We start from the raw sequence: 18,796 nt of genomic DNA on the forward strand, positions 1-18,796 counted from the left end.
TGCAGCAGAACCAGTCTCAGGGAGGGGTGGACCTGTGTCGCGACCAGCTGGGTTGAGAACATGGATACCACATCCTCTAGACCAGGGGTGGGAGACTCCAGGCCTCAAGGGCCGGTGTCCTGCAGGTTTTAGGTATCACCCTGGGTCAACACACCTGAATCAAACGATTCATCCATTTCCAGGCCTATGGAAAACTTCATGACATGTTGAGCAGGTAATTTAGCCATTTAAATCAGCTGTGTTGGCTCAAGGACACATCTAAAACCTGCAGGACATCGGCCCTCGAGGCCTGCTCTAGACTAAAGAACAGAGGGAGCACCTGGCTTGTTAACAGTGCTTAGTTCAAAAGTCTGCGTGGGTGTAACTATGGAACAGGAAGTTTGCACATCTGGAGAGGCACCATCTTAGCACCATTTTAGAGGAACATGTGCCCTCATCCAGAAGACGTCTTTTTTCAGAGACAATCTTGTTACATTACTTGTTATATTACAGCAAGACAACGCTAGACAACCCGATAAACAACAGGGCTTTGTAATAGAAGACTCTAGGACAGGGGTGGGCAATCTCAGTCCACGAGGGCCCGTGTCCCTGCAGGTTTTAGATCTCACCTTGGGTCAACACACCTGAATCACATGATTAGTTCGTTACCAGGCCTCTGGAGAACTTCAGGACACGTTGAGGAGCTAATTTAGCCATTTAAATCGGCTGTGTTGGTTCGAGGACACATCTAAAACCTGTAGGGACACCGGCCCTCGTGGACTGAGATTGCCCACCCCTGCTCTAGGAGCTGAACTGGCCCACCTGCAGGCCAGACCTTTTACCAACTGAAAAAAAAAAATACCGCAAAGAAAAAAGAAAATCAAGCAAAGGACCGTTAAGCAGTTAGAGTCCGATATCACACAAAAATCAGACAACATTTGTCTCTAAAAAGTTGAGCAACTGCTCACCTCATCAGTTCCTAGATTTTTATTTACAATTTCCACAGTGTCCCAAGTTTTTTGCAGTTAGGATTGTATGTATTTAGCTCTATTAGTATGATATTATATTATTCACATATACGAGCCTCTTATACCTGAATGAATCATCAGCCAGTTCCTGTGGCAACATACTGTCTTCCAAGTTATAAACCAAACCACTTTTCATCTCATGAGACAGCCTAAATTTGACCTGTGACTGTAACTGCATTAGCAGCATGCTCCAGTTTCTGTAATTGAGGCTTTTCAAATGCTGACCTAGACGAACAAACCGGCAAGCAAAGCTATATTCAGACCATAGTGCTGCTATGAATAGCTCAGCAAGGTCCACTGTATGACATTCATGCAGGAGAGTCCAGTGAAGTCACCCAGCTTTCATTCACAAAAGACAAAGCTTTACATCTTTAAAAAGATGCTGCACTGCTTATTTAGACGTGACCAAATATTCCATCAAACTGATTAAGAACTGCGTTATTAATCTTGTGAGTCACTTTCAGCTGGAAAATATATATGTTTTAGGTACACATACCTGAAAATACAGTTATTTTCTCACTAAATGAAATGTGTATATTGGAATTTAAAAATGACAGATAGAAAATAAAAATGGAATACACATTTCTACAGTAGCAGTTGTTTTCGTTTTAAATTTGTTTCCCAGGTTAGATGGTAGACTATTGTGAACTAAATTGCACACATTTAGTATTCTGGGCATCATGAAATTTAAAGACAATACAGCAACAATAGAAAAAAAACTTGATAATAAATCCAAAAATTACATATTCTCCATCAAAACACGAGTATAAAAACTGAATGCTCGCCTAACTAAACATTTTCAATGTGCACTGACTCACCAGATACACAGACGATGCTTACGATGGCCTACGCACACACTGCGCGTTTATATTAGTCTGTTTATATCTCTGGCTAACTGTTCCAATCAAAGCAAGCTCAAAGTTAAAAAAGAAAACAAAAAACTGACAACCACCCTGAGGCAGATGAGAAAGAAGTGGGGTAGGGATTAGCTTGTGACATGGGGTCAAACGTTAGGTGGTAATAGCCTTCAACTTTAGCCTTGATGTGTTCCCGTAAATCTTCAGATGTCAGGGATGGCTCAGCTGGATGATTTGGAGTGCAAGGCCACGGAAAGATGTGGGGTGAGATTTCAAATTACTTCAAGCAATCTTGGGAAACGAGAGATAACTCACTGCATACAAACAGACAGGAAAGCACAGAAAGAGTGCAGAGCAGTGGACGGTTTTCCCCAAGTGGCTGGCCGGTTTTCCATTGCTCAGTTACCGACACAGTCGAGTGTTTTTCCTAATCCCTCCTCCCTCTGGTCTGAGTTTCCCCACAGCTTTGGCTATTTTAAGCTTGTTTTAAGATCACTGTAGTTCACTTTGGATCCAAACTTAACAGTTTCCCCATCTGTAGCTGTTAGACATGCTATGTGTGTATCAGTCTTCTATTATTATAATTTTGATGCAATATGTTTGTGCTCTTGCTGAAGAGGTCTTTGTGAAGAGGCTTCACATATTGGCTACAAACAAACACCTCTGCAGTTAGGCTAAGGTTAGTTAATTAATTAGAAATCTGTCATCTCATTATTTTAGCGTTATTGCCACAGTTTTACGCTTTTAGTTAGCTCTGACAGTCTGATGGGGGAGCTAGGTGCTTAAGAGCCCTCTATTTCCCACAGCCAAACATCTCATGAGAGATCCTTCTTTTATGAGAAGGAGACAAACACAAGTCCAAGTACAACTATTCCTGCAACAAATACACACAACTAGGCATAACCACTATCAGCTGTTCTTGTGGACTCTTCCTTTGAAGCTTCAAGTTTGGCAATTTGGCTTTCACCATCTCATTTTTTTCTTTTCTATTATGGTTCTGCAGCCAAAAAAAAGAAAAAAACAGAGGACACTGCAGGCTCAAAGGCAACTCATCAAACACAAGGTTGCTAAACCTCAAATTAGACCCTGATTTATTGTCTTTATTTTATGCTGCACAATACAATAATTTACAAATTAACATGATACTGTAGTAAGGCATGAAACTAACAACTGAAACTAAACTGTCTAATCAGCTAGTTAATTTAAAAAGGTTTTGTTGTTGTTGTTTTCTTTATAATGTGCAGACAGAGCAGTCGCCCTCTGCTGGACACTAAGAAAGAATGCAGGTTTCACACATTTCCGCACTGGCTTTAGTTTCTCTCAGGCTTGGGCAATATAGCCCCCAAAAATGACTTCACCATATTTCAAAAATATTAGGGTTGACTATATTGCTAACGATATAGAATAGAATAAAAAAATACTGAACAATGTTTTATTGATGCTTTCAGATTGCAGGCAGCAGCATTCATAAGTCTAACCTGAGTATTTTGCATCCTTCTTTTCCAGTCAGCATCTGTCACTGATGGCATTTACTAATACAAAGTGTGAATCTGTTGAAAAAAGGTGCCAGCACCATTACAGTGAAGTAGCAGTGACACAGCATGAAAGTAGCCTAGGTGTTTTCCCCAGAAATTTAAAATAATAGTATAACATCAATGCTTAACACTTTAACCAAAGTAACTTAACTTATTTCTACCTGGGTTGTTGTATTTTGGGTCGAGTTTTTTAACCAGTGGAGCTTTGTTTACTGTTGGGCCGCAGGTTGTCGAAATAGTTCCTTTGATTACCAGGAGCTATTACCTTTACCATGTCTGACATCTTGCTCTTGCTCTCAGACATGTCTGAGCTTGTGTAGTGCACATCCGGGAACATAAGCATGGCGTTGCTATAGCAATGCCAAAGGATACTTTTTTCACAGAATATTCAGTAAAAGGACTAAATGTTATAATCCCTGGTGTAATTGTATACTGTAAGATAATGCATGGCCTTAGTTTCTGTGTACACTTTTTATAACTGAAAAGGGGTTTAACCATTCAAAGCAACACAATACAGCTTTTAATATTACAGCGTTGTCGTGTCATGCTGCAACAGGCTAGTTACTGTTACATTTATTTAGCTGGATAAAATAACAACTTCATTTATTTTGCACTTTTCACTCTTCTTAATTTTAGGATATTTATAGCATGGTCATAACAAGAAAATAATAATGTTTCGATAATAATAAACATTTTTTTAAAGCTGCCATTCATCTTATTGAAAATAATTTGAAAGATGTTAAAGTTAGATAGTTACAAATTTATATCTTTTGTTTTATTGACATGTCCCTTAAGCAGAGATCAGCCAAAGGTCAGTTAACAAGAAATCTTCTATTTTTCATCTATTTCTATTATAAGCCTAAAATGTCTGTATCTGATGCACATTTAATCAATTTAAACATCTCAGTCTCCTGTGGATTTGAGAAGATTTAGGCATGAAATCCAATTTGTATTTGCTGTGATGCAGCTATAGTTTAATAATAGTTTAATATTTTAATTATTTATATAGCACATTTAATTACAACAGGAGCGTTGACCAAAGTGCTGTACAAGAATACAACATACATAATAAAACAACTTAGAGTATTAAAAGCCTATACTCAGAGGCTGTGGAAAAAGAGACCAGTTCATGTTTATCCGAGTGATTCATGATACCGTCACACACCGCTGAAGTATGGAGATCCTACTCCTATAATGTGCTCATTTGAATTTTGATTGCAGTATGATTGCATTTCACCTGGAGGGTAACACTTTTGCCTTCTTTATTTTTTAATCATTGACACCACTGACTGCATTGCACTCTTCCTTTTAAATACCTCTGGAATAGAAAAAACTTCCACCAATCTGGAAAAAGGAGAATGTTCAACATCTGCATCCTGTTGGCACTGTTCTAATGGAAACTCCAAAATGTCAAAAACACTGACTTTCTCCCTGCAAAATGACTTCAATAAATGTGACAATAAATGGTCTGCAGAGTGTGGGAATAAACTTGCAGCCAGTTGTGTCAGCATCTCTGTGCACTTTCAGCTAATTATGTTTGACCAATATAAACTGCCTGCAATTAAGGGGCAGTTGAGAAAGGTTAGAGGTTTTCCATTTGGACAGGGAATTGATTCACTGACAAGAATTGTGCTGCATAACAGCAACACAATCATTGGTGTGTTACGGCACATCACTGTGACCGATGTGCTCCAGCTGTCCACTTTTATGGTAACCCCACTTTAACAGCTGCTTTGGCAGAGCTTTGGGACTCACTGTGGCACTTTAACGAACAGGACTGCATGTTCCAGCCTTCGCCTTTAAAACTGGGGTGAGTGGAGACGACCTGTGATTGTAAGAGGTTGCAAGGCTGTGTTGTTTCACATAACACTGTCACTGGGCAGCGTGAGAAACTCTTAATCCTGTTTGTTACAGCTCTGCTCATGCAGTGGTGGAATGCAAATAAATACAATTACTTAAGTACTGTAGTTATGAAAGAATTCAGTGTTTATTTTCTGTCACTTTTTTTCTTTACAACAGCTTGGATGGAAACATTGCATTTTTTTCTATGATACATATTTAACTGGTTACTTTGTATCTAAACAATGGGACTGTCTTCCATGAGACTATAATTTGCACATGGAGCACTTCTTGCTTCATTTTCCATTTACAAATTCAAGGCAGAACTGAAAGGCGATGTAACCCCACCTTTTGCACATTTGTTGCCATTTATGGCAACCTACGCAACGCCCACCCGCTGAACACAGGCAACCCAGTATATGACAGTGTCATAACTTGGTATGAAGGATCGGATGTTGGTGGTACTTTAGTGGTATAAAACTGGATAAATTACATTCACCTTACAACAAAGATGTCACAGCTGATAGCAAGGCTGGACTCAAATGTTGGACTAGGAAAGTAAAAGTTCAGTGTGTTTTATTTACAGTGAAGTCAATAGCAGTTAACACTATGCAGATACTGCCTAACAGGATTCAACCCCCGGGATTTTTGCTATAACCACTTTCCCTCTTAAATTATAGTAATTCCAGCAGCTACATTTGCCAGCTTCAGGATGTTAATAGATGGTTTATTTACACTAAGTTGCATAAACAGGGTTTTTTAACCATAGAAAAAGGATTTTTAAGAAGTGGTGTTGTCAGCAGCTTTTTTTCTTAGTAGTTTTTAATTTTTTGTATTAATGTTATTTTAATAACTTGATTTTAATCTTCTTCTCTGTTTAAACCCTTTATCGTTCTACTCTAACTACTGTAGATCAGTATCTCACTATCTTTAAAAGCACCATTTCCACAATGAATGGGAAATGCTGATTCAGTCTGCATGCATGTGTCCTGAATTCTGTTTTTTGTGTTTGGGATTCTTTGTGGGAATGATGCTGTATTCTCCAAATTAACTTTTCATTCTGAAGTGCTTGAAACTGATTTTTGGTCATTTTTGGTCATGATGGCTCATTGCTAGCTAAACTTAACATTGCTCTTTACCACACAGAGCAACAACAGCAATCATCAAAGCTGAGACACAAAACAACCAAAATGGCCATCACAACACTGCCAAGCCAGTACATTGCTGTTTAACATCTCCTATAATTTTACAGCACTCAGTTATATGTATATTAAGTAATATAACCATAAAGGTGAAAACCTTTCCTGATAGATATGTTGTTGGTCAGTAGAAACAGTAGAAATTATCCATCCATCCATTCACTTCCGCTTATCCTTTTCAGGGTCGCGGGGGGCACTGGAGCCTATCCCAGCTGTCATAGGGCGAAAGGCAGGGTACACCCTGGACAGGTCGCCAATCTGTCGCAGGGCTAACACATAGGGACAGACAACCACTCACACTCACCCGCACACCTAGTGGCAATTTGGATTATCCAATTAACCTATCCCCACAAGCTGCATGTCTTTGGACGGTGGGAGGAAGCCGGAGAAGACACGGGGAGAACATGCAAACTCCACACAGAAAGATCCCGGCCTGATGGTGGAATTGAACTCAGGACCTTCTTGCTGTGAGGCAACAGCGCTAACCACCGTGCCACCGTGCTGCCTCAGTAGAAATTACTGAAGGTAAATTGAAAATCACACTAAAAATCAAATAGTTGCTCGAGTGCTCTCTTCGTATTTGAGTAGTAAACTGTAAAGTGGACACTGGAGATTTAAATTGTTGTCTTACATTTTCTAAAATGTTTACACTTTTACTTCAGCAAGGTCGCCTGGGCTTTTAATACTGCGTAATAGCATAATGTTGTCAGTGTTGTAACCTCAGAATAGTGTTTTGTTTTTTCTTTTAAATGAGGATTGAAATGTTTACCAAAAAAAAGGCCCTAAAGGAGGAAGGTCATAGTACTGGGCTCTGTTTTCTTTTATCCATTCATACGATAATTTGATGTTCTGAACAGGAAAATAATTTAAGTTGCTTGTCACATGAAACAGACATTTGACAGAGCGTGTGCGTCACTCCTGCTATTTATGGCATTTCAGACTGCAATCACTCTTACATTTTAGTTTATCAAGGCAGGAAGCTGAAAATCATCAGTCTTTTTCAAGAAGCAGCTGGAACACACACATGAGCAATACAGAATCAATAGCACAGACGGTGTAAGTGTTGCCTGTGGGCTTGAGTTTGAAAACCTGTAGAGGAGCTCTGCAGTAAAGAAACTGTAGATTTGCTGGTTGTGCCTGGCTTGTTGAAGCAGTCTGATTTGTTTCACTTTATTTCGTCTCTGTTATTTTTTTCTTGTATATTCATTTGCTGGCTTACTAGCATATTATGCATTTAGCAGCAGGATTGTAACTCGTGTTAAAATAGGTAAACAAACATCACTAACAAATGAAATCAAAAATATGTGATCATGTCCTCCATACATGTATTCTGTGTGTAGAATTATAAATATCCAAATGATTGAAGGTTAAAACTTCTAATATTCTGCAAATCTATAAACTCAAAAAACAAAAAGACCACAAGCAGTGAGCTGCATATTTTTAGACTTCCCTACACTCTTGTGTTTTTCAACCGGAAGCCCCAATATTTGTGTTCATATTTAAGGAGTATCTAAAAATTTCCTTAAACAGCTGGTACTTTCTAGCAAATGTTTAGAAAATGTGCATGCTGGGGTTATTTTCAGCCCCAGATTAAAGCACAAGTGAGTGTTTACAACAGCAGGATGAGATCACTGTGTTCTTTGTAGTGAGGTAATATGCCACTGAGTTCAACTGTTTGGCTTACTGGTGCGTACTCGGGCAGCAACTGAGTCTTTTTTTTAAATGTATATCATGTATAATCTATTCACCAAGAAAATATAATTATATACCAGAAGGATTCTATTTTAAGTAATTAAACCAAACACCGCTCATCAGACTTCATAACAGCAGATAAACAGATAATGTATTAATTCTTTGTAAGCTATTACTGTATGTAAGACTTTTAAGTGGAGTCACAGTATAAAATGTGCTCTGCAACTAAAGAGCAAAGAGTGAAAGTTTTCTTCAAAAATAAAGTAAGACTGAATAAACTTGAGAAGAATCGTTTTAATATTGTAGGTCAGTTAGTGAGTCTGAAAAAAAGAAATCAAGAAAAGCCCTCGATAGCTTTCTTTCCATGGTCTTTTTTAAGTCTTTCAAATACAGCAATATCCATAAATCTGGCCCTTGTTTTTTCATCAGTCGTAATGATTTGTCCAATTTAGGGTCAAGGAGGAGGGGCTGGAGCCATATCCCTGCTACAGGGTGAAAGATGGGGTATGCTCTGCACAGGTTTGCCGGTAGTTGCCGGACACAGACAGCGCACCCATACCTACAACTTAAAATGACAAATTAAACTGACACACATATCTTTGGGGAGGAAGCCAGAATACTCAAAAAGATCCTACAGAGGCACAGTGAGAACATGCTCACAGACTAATAACTAAGTGCACACAGAAAGGTGCCGGCTGGCCAGTGGAGCTTCTTCTTGTGAGGTAACAGTGCTAACCACTGCAGCACTGTGCTGTCCTGCCTGTTGTTTGGTTTTTCCAATGTTCCGACGTGTATGTTTCTGCAAACTTTATGCCTAATGTTCACTCACGAAGTTAAAGTTCTCAATCTAAAATATATATGTGTACTTTTATTTGCATTTTATCATTTATACATACGCATCAGTGTATGTAATTTAATTATATTACAACTTGCTTTGTCAATAATAGATAGTTACTGGCACTATTCTGCATAACACAGATATTGTAGTGCAATACTCAATATATAATATAAATTATACTATATTACTGCTTCAATAGCCCCCTTGACTTGTATTCCTAAATGTGATGTACTTTAGTAAAAAATGTAATGTATACTATAGATTTAATATATACAATAGAGTATTATTACATATTATTTATAATCAATTCAATGATTGAAATAGTCATCAAAATATTGCTACTATTTATCAGCGATACAATTTATTTACTCTCCTGGATATTCCTGCCATACAAAAAAAAAAAAAAACCAGATCAACTTGAGGTAAAATTTGAGATTTCCAGTTAACTCTAATGAGGGAGTGATCCTGACATAAAAAAGAATTACACATAATTTTGTGTGTTTTATATCTGAACAGTAACATCCACAGATTTACTTATTCACTTATTGAAATTTACTCTCAATAAGTGACAGCAGCCAAAAACAGCAGCAAAAATAATTTCATGAAAATGTTCCAATCATTCATTCCTCTCAGACTCACTCATCCCACACATATCATCTACAAGCACTGACACATCTCCTTCTTGGCACAGACATTTACATGATTGCTCTCCTCAGACTCAACATAGATAGATGCAAGGCAATAAGGCATTTTATATATAGAAATAATGTCAGCTTATTTGCTCCACGGTTGAAATAATTATTTAATAAGAGACACAAGAAGAGCAAAAGACACTCACATTGCTGCCCTAACATTTGAAAGGTCTAAGACGCTGGCATAACAGTGGCACAATCTCGGAGATGCAGACATGGATGCAGACACACATACACACTGTCCACCTACACCATCTTTGTTCACAGCGAATGTGGCCATCAGTCATGAACTGAAGCTTGAGTGGGATGAGACCTACTGTCTTTGTGTGGGCAAACTTGCTCTGAACTATTCTTGATAAAACACGAGAGATGAGTTAGAAGGAGAGAAAGAAGAGAAAAGACTGGAGTGGAGTAGTAAGATGCTCTGTTTTTTCCACTGGAAATCTTGAAGACACTTTGTTCCTCTCTTTTAATGTGAAGTGCACAGGACTGACCGATGTCCTGAAAGAGTCTGACTTTTAGCAGATGTAGTCTAAACTGTACTGTCACAGCTAAGATTGCTAGATCACAATTTTATTCCTTTACATTTAAATACTGTGTTGCACTGATGTTTGACCTGTTACTTTATTCATTTCCATACATATAGATGTGTCTTAATGACATGTTTTTATCCCAGGAAGTTAGTTGAAATATTAACTTCTTTAACCCAGAGTTCCATATTCTTATAGCTTTTACTATTTGATGAATTGACCAAGGACTTCTAAAAGCACTCATAATCATATTTCCTACAGATACATCCTACAGGCGCACACGCACACGCACACACACACACACACACACACACACACACACACACACACACACACACACACACACACACACACACAGATGGTGAAATACATTGAGTGGCTCATCTAACCTGTTGGCAATTTGCAGTCTGTTTTGATCTGTGTTATATCTTTTCATTATTTTTATAAATATGTTTGTAATGATCCCGGGTGCTTTTTGAGGCTCTGTATCAGATGACTTTCAAAACGCCAAGATCCGGGTATAACCAAAAGGCATTCAGCAAAATATAATTGACTTACTGCAGTATAATAAAGCCACGGTTAATGGGGCTTTCTATTTTTACAATTGTTCTTGTCGTGTGACCGTTGTAAACGTGCCAATCCTCAATTCACAATAGTGGACATGCTTATCTGTCATCAGAAGAGAGCTCCATAAACACTAAGTAGATGGAAAGAATCTGAGGCCAAGAATCATCAAGCCGTTAACTCAGCAGCTGTTAGGCGGCTTGTTTCTGTAAGGGATGCAGGCTGCCCAGTGCCGTGGGCTTTCTGATTACCCTCGGCGGTGCTTTCCAACATCAGACCTGGGTCCCAGCACACATGTGACCTATTGAACAGTGACTGGAAAGCTTTGCAAGTGGCGCTGTCAACACCAGGACATAAATAAAGCTAAAGATAGGGTTATGTCGCTTCAGCCGAGGTTTCTGGTCAGCCAAATGCTTTTTATAGACACACTCAGATTTATAAAAGGCTAACTGAGCCTATTTTTGACTCAGTGGACATGGGGAGGTTGGAATCTTGGAAACTTGTGATGATCCTGGGTGCATGACTGACCCCTCTGACTTGAACGTGTCAGTGGTTGTTGTTTGTGGGAGTCGCAGCAGATAGCAGATGCGGCAGGGATGAAACTGGCACAGGGCCTGTGATGTTTTTGGAGACAATCCAGAGAAAATGACAGAGGGATGATCACATCGGCCTATCCCTGTCAGACCTGGGAAATATATAAATATAAATGAATGTATGCATGTATGTTTCTGCCAAACATACTTTTTAGTTTTTGTCTCATCAGACCAAAGAACCTTTTTCCAATCAATGTTGGAGTCTCACACAAACCTTTGGGAGAATTCCAGGTGAGATTTAATAGAAGCTTTTTTCAGCAGTGCCTTTCTCTTTGTTGCACTCCCATACAGCTTTCACAGCCTCAGCCAGTTGCATGTCCAACAAGATTTTTCCACTCAACTACGTATATCTTTAAATAATTTATATTAGTTTGAAAACCTCTGTTTTCACTTTGACATGCAATAGGCCTTTTTAGCACATTTTTTGTCAAAAAACAGACTAATTATATTGACCATGTTTTCCTTTATTAAAGCAATAAAAGGGTGAACCATTGAAGAATTATGAATATTTTTTATAGGCATTCTAGTTTAATCAGTTATGGTGACTCATCCAGGTCCTGAAGCAGCAAAGCTGGCCATCAAACTGCCACCTGTTGGTATGATGATATTTTATAAAATGCTTTGTGAGTTTTACTTTTTCAATTTGATTTTTTTTTTTAAATACAGGGCCTTGTAGGTTTAGATACATTTTTTCTTAATAAAAGAAATCATTATTTAAAAGCTGCATTTTGTATTTACTCAGGTTATCTTTGTTAATTATGAACATTTGTTTGATGATCTGAAACATACAACTGTGACTAAATATGCATGTGGATGAGCAAGACTCTCCACTTGTCCCAGAATTATTGACTTTTTGCACATTATTCTCTTTCTATATTTATTTGCTATGATTTGCTATTGTCAAAGTAACATTGCCGCACATACTATCCCGGGTTTGTTTGTGTAAGCATACTGATGCTGGCAAAACAAACATTTAGCAAATCAAAGAAAATACTCAAGTTCTTGTAGCTTTATATTTTACTATGTTGAAAATTAAGTCATTTGTGCATACTTACACTGTTTTTTGTTTTCAGTCTTCATGTAGGTCAGGTGTGGAGAAAGGCCCGCCCAGCATTTCCTGATTTTAAAGTACTGCTGATGTCATGTCTGACATCAGCAGGTGAAACCAAGAGAAGGGGTTTCTTTTACTTCTTGTTTGTTTCGGGATACAAAGGGATTTGTTGAATATGTTTTCATATGTAGAGCCATTTAGTTGTGTAAATGTGTTAATCAGAAGAGTGGGGAGCTTTATGTAATTCTCAGTCATTTGTGTTAAGTTTAAAATTCCTCAGCTTGAGCTAGTGGTACGCTAGACTGATTGAAGGGAAATTGATAGTCAACCTTTGCTTGATTCAGATGAGGGAAGAGAGTAGAGTTGTGTTACCAAATCCATGTGCTTTTGAGTTTTGTTAATTAAGTTAATTTGGGGGAGTTCTCTAAAGTTTCACATGGAGGTCACTCTAAATAAATTACTCATCTCTGGGAACACAAATGTCTGATGAGTCTCCCTACCTACCACCTTCACTGACGCTCCAGTCAGACTACCTCACAATGCAAAATAATAAGGAATTGGGAAGGGGGCAAATACTTTTTTGCAAATACAGTACTGGATTCTTCTATCTCCCAGCACCAAATAACTTCCTTGCTGTATTTAGCAGTTTCCATAGATTTACTACAGATTTTAGACAACTTGAGTAAAACTGTGTTCGTGTGGTTTAAAGTGATAGTTTTCTCCATATTTTGATCAATCATAAACTATTTGCATAGCTATTAAAGCATTACATTCAGTACAGCCTCACAGATATATTAAAAAAAATACTGATTACCTTACTAATACTCAAAGTTATCAGTGAAGATAGTAGCACTGAGTCACAAAACTTAACTGATGCGCAAAAGAAGTTCTGTGGATCGATGGATCAAACCAAATCGCAGTAACATCAATTTACAGTGCTAATGGACCCACCATCTTCGTATTTCCATGAGCTTTAAAGGTAATAAAAGAGCAGGGGTATTCAAATATCAGTTAATTCAATTCATAAGCAATCTTACCAGATTTATCTTTAATCTATGTGCAGTTATATTGAGATAAACGCACGTCCAGGCCAAAAGGATGGCGTTACATAGATTCCTAGTGTGTCCAGTGGATTGACAGGTGACAGGAAAATGTACATTGAATGTTAGTGTGTCAGAAAGAGTTATCTTAACCCAAACATTTTTACCTTGTATCTCACCTGCCATGAGTAGCAATCTTAAATTCACCCTCCACGGATATTTGAAGCTGTAGAGACTTTGCAGATGAAACCAACAACCAGTCCTGTTAATAGTGGACGACCCACTCCACCAGCTCTATCATCCACAACCACCCAGCATATATTATGAAAACATGATGTCTGACAATAAATCTGGGGCCATTTTTAAATGAGAAGCTTCTCTTACCATATTTGTTATTTTAGTACCTGCAACTAGCAACAAGGAAATACATAAAAAAAACTCTTTACAATAAAAACAGCTTTCAGCTGCTGTCTGTTCATTACAGGATTTCCTGCGCTGGTAGCTCTGCATGTTTGTTGTGGCAGATTTTTACACTGGATGCCCTTCCAGCTGCCCCCAAAGGGATTTGTGTCTCCTCCTGAAACAGAGCCACACTCTCAGAAATAGGGGTACCAAAGTGTACCAAAAAGGGTACAAATGCTTGTCGCTGGGGGTGTTCCTTTTTGAAGGACATTTCTGTACCCTTTAGGCTTGGTACATTTTTGTACCTTATGAAGTTGTACCATCTGAAGTACAATCATGTACTTTCCTAAGACATAAATGTACCTTGAAACTATAGTACAGAAATGTTCCCTTGAAAAGGGTACAATAGGGTACCTATGAGGGTACCCCCCCAGCGACAACCTATTTCGTACCTAAAGAGACAAAAATGTACCCCCAATAGTTCAAAATATTTGGTTATTTAACCATTTATTTTCGATAATAGAATCACATCAAAGCACTTAAACAACCACAGGAATACATCCTTGATTACATTCGTATATTGCCATAGGACATAGGTGTCAAACTCTGGCCCGCGGGCCAAATTTGGCCCGCAGCCTAATTACATTTGGCCCGCGAAGCCATACCAAATTACTATTAGAGCTGGCCTACTGGTATTATACAGCTAATATATACATTGTTTAGTATTAAGCTTTGCTTGTTCCACATTCAGTTTTTCACCAAAACTTGTTTGAGTCCATAAGAAGAGATTCATTCTTATATCTGGAGGAAGATATTTTTCAATAAATATTAATGTTAGCCCGCGACCTTGTTCTAGATTTGAATTTTGGCCCACTGTGTATTTGAGTTTGACACCCCTGCCATAGGACATGTCAAGAAAAATACATTCATTTAAAAAAAAAAAAAAAAAAAAAAAAAGAAGAAAAAAAGTAAACAATCACAAAAAGACATTAAACACCTGAACACAATGTTTTGACGGATCACAGAGATGGCATGTATTTAAAAAACTGTCCACACAAATGTTTTGCTCTACTTCAACAAGCACGCACATACATACGCACGCACACGCACACATATATACATACATAAAAATATTCTTGCAATCACGTCACACAGAATACCTCAAGGACACAAACAGCCTATCATCAACTAAATACGTGTCTAGAGCTTGAAAGTCTAATTCATTTCCTGGATTGAACAGGATCCAGTCATTGTCAACTGCCACTTGGTAAGCATGGAAATGACATTCACAAGTGCAAGGAAGTAACAGTTTCCCACACAATACCCAACAAGTATCAACATTCAAAATATACTTGATTTTAAAGAATTGAGGTATGGCTTCAGTGTGTACATGGCCAACTACAAAAACATCCTCAAGTTCATATTTGACACTGCTGACAGATATAGCAGACACACACTGAAGCACTTTATCCTGAAAATGCACATCTGTAAAACTTTTGTTCATTTCCAGAGCATTCTGTAAGTCACCTGGCAGAGATGAAAATGGCACACTGACACTTGTGCTGAGTGAATGTTCAAAGTCAACAAGCAACCTACCTGAAGAAAACTCCCAGCACTGTTTCATTTGATGACGATTGCTAAGAGTTGCAGTGATGTTTACAAAGTTTTTGCATTTACTCGCTAGATTTTTGAAATATTGATGCTTGCTTTCATATCTCATACACCACAAAGGGCGAAGAGGACCATACATCAAAATCAGCATTGGGTAGTCAATAAGGTAGTGACACTTGGGTGGGGGCGTATTTAATAGAGTTGGTTAAGTACCCTGGCGACACTTACTGGCAGGGGTTTGTCTCCCTGGTCTCCTATGTTGACAATGCAGTTCTGAAGAAAGACAAGTGTTTTCTTGAAGTATGCAGGGTAGGTCATGTTGAACACGAAGAAGGTGGAGAATGCTGAGATGTAGGCCTCATCCAGCGAGCGGCACGAGCAAACATCCACTCCTTCAACTGTCACAACACGGCGACACTGTCTTAAGAGGGCAGTTGTCCAACTCTTATCCTTCATTCGAATGGTTGGGTATGGACTCGTGGGAGTATTCTGCAGAAGAGGAAGAAAAACATTAGTATACAGTATGTTTAAGCAATATGTGCCAAGTGGATTTTCAACAGATTCCTCAAATTACCTTCTTTATTTTCTAGAAAACAAAACTGTCTATTCTGATAACCTGTAAACATGGCCCATACTCCAAACAAAAAGCTTCTTGACCAATGACTGTTGTGGTAGTGTTTGATAAGCTGCTAAAGTTTGACATAATATTCAAGGGCAAAAGCAATCACCCCTGACAGTGACAGTACCTGTGAAGAAGAATTTCCCTAAGGGGACAATAAAGGTCTATCTATCTATATAAACACCAGACAAAACCCAAGAGCACAGCAGCACTGTGGATTAACAGCAGTGTTTCCCCTACATTAGCTTAGCTGTGATGCTGAACCGCAGCTGAATTCAGCTCCATGCCAACAAAACACCAAGAATGAAACTTGTGGCCAAAGGCTATGCATTGCATCATGCATTTACCTCTCCAAGGATGATGAAATCTTCTATCTTCTCCTTGAAGATGGATGGCAAGAGAAGTGCCCCCTTGAAGTCAATTCCTAGGTCATACAGATGCAAATGCACTTCATTAGATTTTGATAGCATGCAAATTCCCATTAACATGCTCTTCACATGACACTATGGTACATCAATTATCTTTGGAAGAGAGAGCAAATGAATTGTCACAAAATTTACTATTTGTATGAGGTCAAATTAGCACCTGTAATGTCTTCAGCCAGTGCATTCTCTCTTGCCTCCATGTAGACCTTCTTCAGTGGCAAATCCTTGGTCATTTGAAGAACAGCAGTGAAGTTTTTGCTAAAGCGGCGACAGATGTTGTCTTGGCAGGGATGCATTAAATCAACCTCATCACACAACTGGAAATGAAAAGAGCAGAATAGACAAAAGAATGACATTTTACATTGAGGATTTAAACTTTTGACATGTTTAAAGACACAGACTGGAGATAAATGTAAAGTGCTTTAACCCTTGAACAAAAATTCTAAAGCTAATAAACAGCTTGATTAATCAGTTAGTACAGAAAATAATAATAATCAGATTTAGAGACAAAAAAAAAATCATTAGCTGTTTCCCCAATCATCTTAACAATTTTTGGGTTGCAGACAGTGTCCCTGCGCAGAGCTTACAGTTCTCATATTCGAAAATCCCAAATCCCACTAAGTAGGTGGAATGGTACAAATGTGTACCTTCCATTGTTTAAAATCCCTTTGAGCGGGAAACACGTTAGATGGGATGAATTTTGCTTAGAGAACGATTTTGTTAATACCTATATTTACATACTAGCATGTTTTGAGAAATTATTGATTTTTTTACATTGTTGTACACGGTTAGTGACTATTTATTGATAAAACACTGGAATACGGCGGGCAGACAGACGTTGAACATTCCACCAACAGTCTAAATAGTCCACATTTGTACCTTTCTTTGTTTAAAACTTAGCTAACTGCTAGCATTCACCCATGTTAAAGCTAGCTCTTCGGACTTTTGCTAACTCTACTGTAAAATTACACGTTGTAATTTTTATAAAAACACAAAATCACACCCGACTTACCTCTAAACCTTTGCGCCTCGTCGTCTGACATCAATGCCTTCTTCCATCAACTTTTTAAGGAGCTCCTCCATCGGTAACCCCCTGAGAGTCATTTTCTGCCTCAACGCTAGTCAGCGCGGAGGCGGAGCACTCATCGCTGCTGGCTTTTCAGCCTTTGGGATTAATGCGCGTTGCGAACTTGATACATGGACATTGTGGTATTAATGCGTTTGGAAACCGTTATGCTGTCTTGGCGAACTATATTTGTAACTTACAAAATGTAGTCACCGTAACATAAAAATCTGCTTGACATTTTAACTTCCAAAGAACCTCGGTTTAACTTGATGTTGCAAATTCCATAAAAACCTCCCAATTAATGAACAATTCAAGGATGTAGTAAAAGCGAAAAAGTAAATGGCCAAACATAACAGTAATATGATTTCACGTTTTTGAAGGCTACAACCAAGATTTAAAACATTAAAAATTATAACTGAAACTTAATAAAATGGAAATGGACCAGTTTTTTTTAACATCATTTGGTTGTGCCTGCATGTCATTGTGTGTGTTTTTAAAATATAATTTAACATAACTTACACAAAGGTAGGTTACAGATATTCTTTGCATCATAGGATAATTTATGTACAGAGGAGAGGACCAACAGATTTGATTATAACATGTAGCTTTTATGAGCACACTCACATCTCATATGAATTTTACAATTAACCAGGCCCATCCAGATTTTCCCATGCTGACCCATTACCACATTCTGTCACCTTCACTGCAGTACAAGTCAAAATGGTACAGATTTGTACTTTATTTCAAATTGTACCTTTAAAGGGGCATTTCTGGACTTTTAAAGACCAGTATTGTACTTTTAAGGGAACATTTTTAAAAAATGTACCTATAGGTACAAAAATGTTCTTCTCTCGTACCTCTATTTCTGAGAGCGCAGGGAATTTTCACTTCTTAGGTACTGTATTAACCACTCTCTACAATCCAACCTGGAAAACGGCTCGGCCCATTAATATTTCCATCTCATGAACCAAAAGCCTCTCTAGATAATTTTTTATTAATATTTAATAAATTTTGTGGCAACTTATAATAACTCTTTGACTAAAATATCTCCGGATGTAAAGCTCTGATGCTGAAGTGTACTGGTTTTACATATCTACCCGGCCAGCCAAATGTCTGTGACACTGATTTTAAACAGGAGTGCAGGAAATGAATAAGGGTTGACTGAGCTCTGAATTAGCTGTGACTCTGTGTTGCTATAGAAACTCTTGACAAACACTGGGTCTTACATTGACAAAA

The sequence above is a fragment of the Astatotilapia calliptera genome, chromosome 1 (assembly GCF_900246225.1).
Source record: "Astatotilapia calliptera chromosome 1, fAstCal1.2, whole genome shotgun sequence".
Classification (NCBI taxonomy): Eukaryota; Metazoa; Chordata; class Actinopteri; order Cichliformes; family Cichlidae; genus Astatotilapia; species Astatotilapia calliptera.